The sequence below is a fragment of the Camellia sinensis genome, chromosome 2 (assembly GCF_055761805.1).
Source record: "Camellia sinensis isolate YWXY chromosome 2, ASM5576180v1, whole genome shotgun sequence".
Lineage (NCBI taxonomy): Eukaryota > Viridiplantae > Streptophyta > Magnoliopsida > Ericales > Theaceae > Camellia > Camellia sinensis.
Genome location: NC_138962.1, coordinates 40,316,248 through 40,326,324, shown reverse-complemented (window position 1 = coordinate 40,326,324; position 10,077 = coordinate 40,316,248). Strand labels below are relative to the sequence as shown.

Sequence of the window (10,077 nt, the reverse complement as noted above, 5' to 3'; positions counted from 1 at the left end):
TTAAGAAATTTTTTTGAAATATTATGTTTAGTAATTTTAACATTATGAGAACACCCACTTTTATCCCTCAATACATAACACGCTCGTTTATACTTGGCCCTTTATGAAATTCACGCTAGAATAAGATCTTCGGATCCATAAAAAAACAAAAAAAATATCAAACAATTTATATGATTATTATTTAAAATTTATTAGTGTTCGCCAAACATAATATCTTTTAGTTTACATATTAAGCTTTTTTTTTTTTTTTTTAGATGGCACATATTAACTAGTGCCCAACCACGTAATGGCGTTTGATGGAGTGCATAGTGGCAAAAGCTCAAATAATTCTTTCATCATGTAATTCATAGTTTTGGTTGGTAGAATAGTGGATTGACTTCATCGAATTCTACTTCTTTTTTTTTTTCTTTTTTTTTTTTGGGAAATTATGACATAGTCTCCGTGTTTTGATCTTTAAATTATTTTGATCCCTATAAATAAATTATTTAATATTATTCAAATAAATATATGAGGATGTGTATGATAGTATTATCTATATATATTTATAGTCAAATCATACGAGTGTTTATAAATAAATTATTTAACACTATTCAAATAAATACATGTGGTTCCAATTTGATGTTTATTACTAGTTTTCATAATTGTTGACCATACAGTTTTCTAACCATTCCAACTCAATTTTAGGAGCAAAATGAAAGAAAAGAAAAGAAACACAAAAATTGATGGATTCTCTAATTCACATAACCTTTAAATTCATAGCCAAAAAAAAACTACTGCACAAAATGCTGGCTATGATGTGGAAAATAAGAAATGGATGTAGTCAAACTCAAGCCAAAATGAAATAATTATATTCACTCAAACATTTCAACAAACAGTACCAGTACATTGTGCAACCCAGTTGCGAAAATAGAACATTGTGTTTATTCATTACCAAAATAATGGTAAAAAGAACACATCAATGTATTACCGCCAGCTATCTTCAATCAAAATGCACCTCCCTGTTCTCCGAATGTGTTTGCAGTGGTCGGCAATGGTGGATCTTGGAAAAAGTGGTTGTGCATGACATGGTGGGAGCAACTGACAAGATGCAAAACGACACATTACTCATGGTGGTTCTTTAATGCTTTATTCAGAAAATTGAAAAATATGGCGAAAGTAACGAATTTTTCATGCAAGTTCTTGACCTACTTTATTCATGTCTTCTACAGCTTTGAGAGTAACAGAAAAGGGATATCAACTGTTAAATGAAAATGCAAGGAGAAGCTTTCATCAATGCACCTAATATGTATGTTTTTGTTATCGTATCTATATTTTCTTACGAAACTATATACAAATTGAACCATTAATAGAGAAACCAGCCCTCGTTGATAACTAGTAACCTCGTATGCATCTACTATTATTTTTCCATATCCAAAAATATTTAAGCAAGTAACAATGTGAGCTCCAACCTATTTGAAACTACTGTGCCATAAATAGTTGATGCAGATGTCTTATGGCTTCTGCCACATCTAGGAAGCGACATATTTTTAATCTGATACGATATAACAATATTTACCTTAGTATTTAAGGGAGAACAAAGGCTGAAGAATGGATTTGCTATAAGAATCAGCCCAATCCAGAGATTCCCACCATTCATTATCTCCCCAAATGTGCTGAAGCGCAGGTGGTGCTGATGCTTGCCCGTTATCCATGTGCAAAGAAAGAGGTAGTCTCCTTAATGTGTGACACTTGTCTACAACAATATCTTTCAGAGATTCACATACCATTATGCCCTTACATATGCTCTTCAATCTTGGTAGACTTAACAGTTGTAATCTCTTGAAATTGCGGAGTGTGATTGTGTTGCTATCCTCTTGATGATGACCCTGATCGCTCATCTCTACTTCTACAAATATGTCCTCCACATGTTTACAATAAGACACTTCAAGTTGCTCGAGGTTTGGGAAGTTCTGCAACAACTTAGCAGGGAAAATATTCCTAATACTGGAACATCTACAGAAGTACAATTTCTTAAGGTTAAAGGAAACACTGTATGGAGGAACAACTCCGTCAAAGAATGCCCTAAAATTGGGTAATTCAAGAAACAATAATGACTCAACAGTTCTTAGTGGAATTTGACTATCTTCTAAGGAGGATGATGACGAAAAGATGGATTCTATCCTATTACAGTATCGGAGATGACATGTTCTTAAATCTCTAGCATCCCCCAATGACAGAATATTTGATAAACTAATGAGATTGTGGCATTTTTTAATCTCAAAGAACACTATCTTTCTTGGGAGCACTAGCAAATCTATTCCACTTTTAAAAAGTATAGACTCAACATTAACACGAACTTCATTTCCCATGGTGCTGATGGCATATTCTAAATCATTTCCCACTATAAGACTGTAGTTTTCCAAGCTTTGACATTGTTGAGACGTCACATAACTAGTAAGCTCTTGCACATTCAGTAAGTGAGCACGGAGAACTTTTAATTGCCTCAAGCATAAGAGCTCTTTTGCTAACACTTTTGCTCTTGTTGCATCAATTCTAAGGCATTGGAGTTGGGACAGTCTGCATGTCACGACCCAAACCCGCCCCTAGGGGTTTAGTACCGTAACCGTCTAGTAATCCGAGATTACCGAAGGCCTGCTTAACTGTAGAACAGTAAAACAGAGTACAGGGGCATGGCAGAAGCCAATACAGTAAATAAACAATGTCTAATGAGCTGTGACAGTCTGTATGCAAAAAGATTTTTCATACATTTATATATGAACAGTACAGAACAGTATGTACAACATTTATAGTCAATCAGAACAGGGACCCAATCCCTATTAAACAGTACAGTACAAAAGCATTCAGTCTATACAGTTATACAAAACAGATACAGAGACAGACGGGGAAATTAAAATACCCCTAAGCCATAGCTTGGCAGGCTCAGAACCTCGCAGTGAGGCACAGTAGTTGGCTTGACAAAAAGGGAGTCTGACCCACGCTCCTAGCTCTGGTCTGGTGCCTGAACACCTACATATATATATATATAACAGTGAGCTAAAGCCCAGTGAATAACATAATGCGTAAAGAGGTTAAGAATGAATGTCCTTTCAGTAATGAAAACAGTTCATTGATTCAGTATATCAGTCATTCAATCATAACAGTCATATGTGGTACATCCATTAGCATAGCAGTACAGTAAAGAGTAGGTCTTAAAAGACCGAACAGTAAATGATGGTCATCATATCAGTAAACAGTAGTGGTTCCAACATGGGAACCAACAGAGATCTCTGTAACAGTAGCAGTAACAGTAAACAGTAGTTGTTATGGATGCCACAATACAGTTCAGAATAGAGGACATACATTTATTCAGTTAACAGTATCAGTTCAGAAAGCAATTCAATTAACAGTCAGAAAATATTCATCTTTGAACATATCTTTACATAATTGTTATTCACAGAGTTCTGGGCTAAGCAGCTGGAGCGCGTCTCCGAAAGCCAACCCTAAACAGTGACAGAACGAACACATACTAAGTTCACAATCGGGAAACAAAGACTAAGTCCCTACTTAGAGTCGATGTGGTTTTACATCTATATCCTCATTAAGATGTCTTAAACTAGTGTCGACGTCCCCGAACGCCCCGGGAGGAACGAGCTCCCGTTCCGTTCATTTTGGGGTCACTACAGCTCAGGACTCTCCAAATTGTCACGGTTCTAAGTCTGAACCAAAGAGTCCAAATCCGGCAAATTGTTTTGAGAAAACAGTTTTTGAAAGAAGTGCCAAACATGGACTGCTTTGCCAGATACAGAGTCGCCACCTAAATGTTTTTTAATGGGAAATTTAGAAAACCCTGACTCGGTGCCAAAGGCCACGTGTCCGTCATCACCAAAGTTGCCTCGGCTCGGGAACTTGGGTACGATTGGGGAAGGTCACTTCGTGAGCACCCCCGCTCGCCCGATCAAAGATCGGCCTCTACTAACCATGATATCTATTTTTGAAAACTTTGTGTGTCCTTATTCCGGTTATTAGCCTAGGTTGCTATGTGATGCACACAGCATATAAGTATAGACCGGGTCACTTGAACTGGGACAAAACATTTCATGTTTGTGTTTTTGAAAGATGGTTTGCTACTCGCAAGTAGGCTTAAAACATACAGTTGATGATTTATCCCAATCCAAATAACCCAACCTTCACCCACAGGCATTCAGGCAGTTATATCACATAAGCAAATAGCCTCATGGCAAGCATGCTATCATGGCATTCACTCACACGCATGCAAGGATGCTAAAGCATAAAGCTTACCGAGTACTCCAAGTCAAAATAGAAACTTCATTAGAAATCCATGCATGAATCCTAAGTATACAGAAATGCCTAATGCAATACATGCAAAAATGCAACTATAGCAGGCTCGGCTATTCTAAACATGGCATATGAAATGCTACAGCTAACATGTATTCAATTTTGGAATTGAAAATACAATGCAGTTAGTATGATGCGCCGAGCCCGGTGCATGCAAAACAGATGAATGAATGCAAACATGCTATCATACTGTATGCTAATTAAAATATGCCTTAATCTAACCATCAAAAGCGGATAAATAAAAGGGAGAAAGACGTGGGGTTGGAAGACATACAACACACACACGCACACTTATTACAGTTGTGCCCTCGCGCAGAGGGTCCGAATAAATAATACAGTCCCGAATAAAAGAATATTACAGTCCAAATAATATACAAGTTCCTAATTAATTAACAAATTAACTAAGAAAACTGTAAAACTGGCGTGCAAGCCAGGGACTGCCTTGCGCGGAAATCCACTGAGATGCCCCGATTAGCCTCTGTTTTGTGATTTTTCTTGGAAAGCGCGCCAAACTCTGGAAGTTTGCTGATTCTTCATTTGCTGCAACAGAGAGCAGGAAAGGGGCATGGCAATGTATTTTCACAGATATATGCATGCCTCGATCCTCGTGCCATCAATCACGCATATCGATGCATGATGGCAGAGGAGTCGAAATGTGCAACTCAATATAGAATGAATGCACGTGTAAACACAACAAGAACCTAACTCCATCATGGGTAATCCGGAGTGTCGGTGACTGGGAATTGAGACACGTTCCGTCACTCGGAGTACGAAACGCACCTCGTTTCCCGCGCCCGGGCTAACTCCTATTCCGAACACGATGCAATATGCATGACATGCATGAATGCAACTAAGATACAGCCTAGCATGCTCAATGCTATGAAAATGAGATGCCTCGAAATGCGTGCACACGGGCACGCAAACCGAGAAAATGACATATGCAATGCAATGGCATGGAAATGGCATATAGAATGCAACATGGACTTATACTAACATGAGAGAGCCTCAGCTACACTCACATAAGAGGCCGATGGATGAAAATGAAGTGCCTCGAAATGCGTGCACACGGGCACGCAAACCGAGGCAATGGCATACGCAATGCAATATGGCTAAAATGGCATATAGAATGCAACATGGACTTATACTAATATGAGAGAGCCTCAGCCACACTCACATAAGAGGCCGATGGATGAAAATGAAGTGCCTCGAAATGCGTGCACACGGGCACGCAAACCGAGGCAATGGCATACGCAATGCAATATGGCTAAAATGGCATATGGAATGCAACATGGACTTATGCTAACATGAGAGAGCCTCAGCCACACTCACATAAGAGGCCGATGGATGAAAATGAAGTGCCTCGAAATGCGTGCACACGGGCACGCAAACCGAGGCAATGGCATACGCAATGCAATATGGCTAAAATGGCATATAAACATGCTAATGGAATTTAAGCACTGAAATGTGGGGGAAAACAGCCCCGAAATGAGGCGAAAACACACCCGATGCATGGAATCTCTCCCGAAATTCAAAATTAGGTACATGAAATGACTTACAGCTATACAAAGCATGCATAATTGGTACATGGAATGAAAATACAGAAGCAAGACAGCCCCAAAATAAGCATTTTACCAGTACAAATCATGGCCAAACAGCAAGCATAGATAGGGCAACAATGGCATGCAAAAATGGCCCTAAACATGAGGTTATGAAGCAACTCACAGCTGCTGCCCCCAAACAGGTTAGGGCCCTTCAACAACATTGAAGAGGGGCCCAAAATAAGCCACTTTACAGAACTGTAAAAACTCTAAAAACAAACATAGATATGGCTAAGCTCTTATGCAAGAAAAAGGGCCAAAAGGTGGCCAAAGAGGCAAGTGGTATATGCACAGCCCAAACTGAAAAATTCCCTTCTACAAAATTGAAGAGAGACCAAAAATAAGCATATTTACAGAACTGTAAAAACCCCAAAACAGTATACAAACATGCTAGAAATGCAATTCAAAATGAGGCTCAAAAAGTGGCTATAACACAAAGTATGCAAAATATTCCAAAAACGGCAAAAGACCCTTAATGAAATATGTTAAGAAGGTCAAAGTAAGACTATTTTCAGTACTGTAAAATGGCCAAAAACCGAAGCATGATGGGCTGCCAAAGCATGCAAAAATGGGGACCAAAGGGGGGATATAACATGAAGTGGCACATGAAAGTCCCAAACACTGATGAGCCCTTCTTCAATGTTGAAGAGGGGCTCAAAATAAGCCTATTTTTAGTTCTGTAAAACGCCCAAAAATGGAATCACACTAGGCTAATAAATCATGCAAGAAAATTGACATACAAGGGGATATTGAAGCAAGTGCAATATGGGGGCTCAAACAGGGTTGAGCCCTTAATGAAACAAGAAAATGAGATAAAAAAAATGACCTTTTCAGTTTTGGTAGGAGCTCAAATCAGTAAGCATGTTGGCCAAGAAATTGGTGCAAAAAAGAGCTAGAAAAGAGGGAAAGTGGACTTACCCTTGGAGGCTTGACTTTGGTTGCCTCTTGGCTTGAGTTTGTGGCTCCTTAGGCCTTGGAGAACACCTTCAACCTTCTGGAATGGAGGATGGAAGGGTGGGGGTTGGTGGTGTAGAAGAAATGGTGATGTAGGACTTGGAAGTTTTTGCTTGAAAGAGAGAGATAGGGGGGAATTTGTGTATCAAGGCTTGAAGGCCAATTTTTCTAACCTCTAAAACCAATATTGCCTGCTGGTTATAAGGACCAAAAAGAGGGGGAGCATGGAAGGAAAGGGTGGGGGAAAAGGACCAAGGCTTTCCCCCACAAAATATCCCCCGGATACAGATCTTTTCTGGGGGAAAAAGCTATACAGCTGTAAAGTGCAAGTTGCAAGGAACATGGCCGGCCACCTTTTGGGGCTTCAGGTGGCCGGCCGGCCACCCCCCCTAGCCGGCCGGCTAGGGGTCAAAAGGGTCAAGTTCAAATAGTGGCCGGCCACCACAAAAAGGTGGCCTCCCAGGTCCCCTCATCACAACCTTGTGGTTCGAATTTGGAAACTCTAAAACAGGAGAGAGAACAAGCCATTCCTAGGAAGGGTTCAAAAGGGTCAAATGGAAATAGTGGCCGGCCATGAACTTTTAGGGTCCTCCCATGTGTGTACAACACAAATATGTGGTTTGGGTTTGAAGAAAGTGGCCCCAAGGTGTTCAACATTGGCTCGGAAGCGAGAAAAACGGGTGTCGGAGGGCGAAAATGGAATATAACTGGTTGCCAAGATAATTGCTGGCCTCCCACCCTCCAGTGACCTTCCTGGTGATAAAACAGGGGTACCTGCCAAAAATGAACGAAAATCGATGCAAAACGAATGCTCGGGGGCCAAAACACGCAGTTCGGGGCCCCGAAAATGGGCTGCCAAGCACCAAAAGTGGCGTTCGGCCACGAAGTGGGTTTCTCTGACCCCAGTGTCCCTCAAAAGGGAGCAAATAAGATGTATGCCAAAATTTAGAGCAAACGGAGATGGTTAAGCGGTCCCGAACCGAGGCACACGACCAACGGTTCCGAAAAACCGGAAGCCGGGCTCCGAAATGGGCAAAATGGCCTATGGCCACAAAATGTAGCCCACGGCCACTAAGAGATGGTCTACAGGACCTCTCCCTCCCCTCAGGAAAAGAAACAGAGAAAACCGAGCCTGGTTCGCAAACTGAGGTAAGGCACAAAAGAGGGTTCGGAAGTCCGGAGGCAGGGCTCACGGCCAAGACTCTGAAACTTCTGAACGAGCACGATATGCAACATCACCAAGCGCTCAATCGGTGACGTCTGAGTCTTAAGGTCAGTCAAAAATGGGGTGTCTACAGTTGCCCCTCTTTGACAGAACTCGGAAGTCATAAGAATGACGGGAGTGAATGTCAAAGCCCAGAGACGACCCATTTTTAACAAGGCCGAAGACTTAGACAAACATACAAAATAAACAGAGATGTGCCCGCAGGCATGCCCGCAGACAAAGGGGGCAAAATGCAAATGATAATGCAAAAAGCCGAACATAACTTAGGATCATGCAAATGCAACAAGCCGTTATGAAGCACGTAGATGCAACAATTTTAAGCAAGAATGCAAAGCAACAACTACATTTCATGCAGTTAAGAATGCGGAGAATTGTTCAATTCTCGTCGCGTCTCACACGGAGAGGATACGATACCTGTGCGATTCGTCTGGTCGCACCAGCTTCAAATGAACCGTACATACAACATCGTGCCTGATGGTGCTGGGGATCTCTCGCTTCTTCTTGGTTGAACCACAGGTACTACTTTTCTCCCTGACTATGGTCGCAGCTTTCCCTATTCTCCAACGGGGTGACAGACTAGGTTGGTTCAGTATCCAGAATTGAGGTGCATACACGCTATCTCAACCTATGGGGCTTCCATACAGATTTCAAGCCGAGGACACGCCTCTGGGTATTTAAACCAGACTTTAGTCTCGGAAATCCCGAACCTTTGCGTTCTAGGCATGAGCCATTCGAACTCTAGTTTCCACCGTCTCAGTTGGTCTCCTAGGAACTCACCGCGAACACAGGCAGGTGGCTATACCAGACCACCGGAAGTCGTTCGGGCACGACAAACACCAAAGGAATTGCACCTTTAGAGGATTTAAGGTCTCCTAGACCGAGGAGTGCACAAGACAGTGCGATGCAGAGTAAGGTGCGCAAGATAGCGCGAGGAGATGCATGCACAATGCAAGACTTAGCACACAGCTTACGACATAGCATTCTATTCAATTGGCACACGGCTCACAACACAACACTTTGTTTAATCTGGGCACACAGCTCTTTCGGGTGCACAGCTCATTTTTGGGCACACAGCTCATTTCTGGGGCACACAGCTCATTTCGGTTTGCATTTTTGAACGCACAGCTCAAGTACTTAAATTTCTGAACACGCAGCTCATACTCTTTGTCGTGATCACGCAGCCCACACTGATCGAGAGTTGAACACGACGCCCAAACATTGATTTTCTGAACAAACAATCCAAATTGATGGTGAACACACAGCCCACGCTGATTGAGAGTAGAACACGCAGCCCAAACTCTGATTTTTCGAACACGCAGCTCGAATTAAAGGTGAACACGCAGCCCACACTGATTGAAATTTGAACACGCAGCCCAAACTTTTGAATTTTCTGAACACACAGCCCAGATTGGTGGTGAACACACAGCACACCCTGATTGAAAGTTGAGCACGCAGCCCAAACTTTTGAATTTTCTGAACACACAGCCCAGATTGAAGGTGAACACGCAACCCACTCAGATTGAAAGTTGAGCACGCAGCCCAAACTTTTGATTTTCCGAACACGCAGCTCGAATTGAAGGTGAACACGCAGCCCACTCTGATTGAAAGTTGAACACGCAGCCCAAACTTTTGATTTTTCGAACACGCAGCTCGAATTGAAGGTGAACACGCAGCCCACTCTGATTGAAAGTTGAACACGCAGCCCAAGCTTTTGAATTTTCTGAACACGCAGCCCAGATTGAAGGTGAACACGCAGCCCACTCTGATTGAAAGTTGAACACGCAGCCCAAACTTTTGATTTTCCGAACACGCAGCTCGAATTGAAGGTGAACACGCGGCCCACTCTGATTGAAAGTTGAATACACAGCCCAAGCTTTTGAATTTCCTGAACACGCAGCCCAGATTGAAGGTGAACACGCAGCCCACTCTGATTGAATGTTGAACACGCAGCCCAAACTTTTGAAT

At 41.9% G+C, this 10,077-nt stretch overlaps 1 long non-coding RNA gene across 1 annotated transcript; it reads right to left on the bottom strand.

Annotated features, from left to right (window-relative positions):
* Nucleotides 1–817: 817 nt before the first annotated feature.
* On the bottom strand, nt 818–1,695 carry LOC145819985 (uncharacterized). The gene is made up of 2 exons (XR_014360838.1): nt 1,556–1,695; nt 818–1,077 (listed from the first exon to the last, which is right to left on the bottom strand). It is a non-coding gene; the product is annotated as an uncharacterized LOC145819985 (long non-coding RNA).
* Between the last annotated feature and the right edge of the window lie 8,382 nt (nt 1,696–10,077).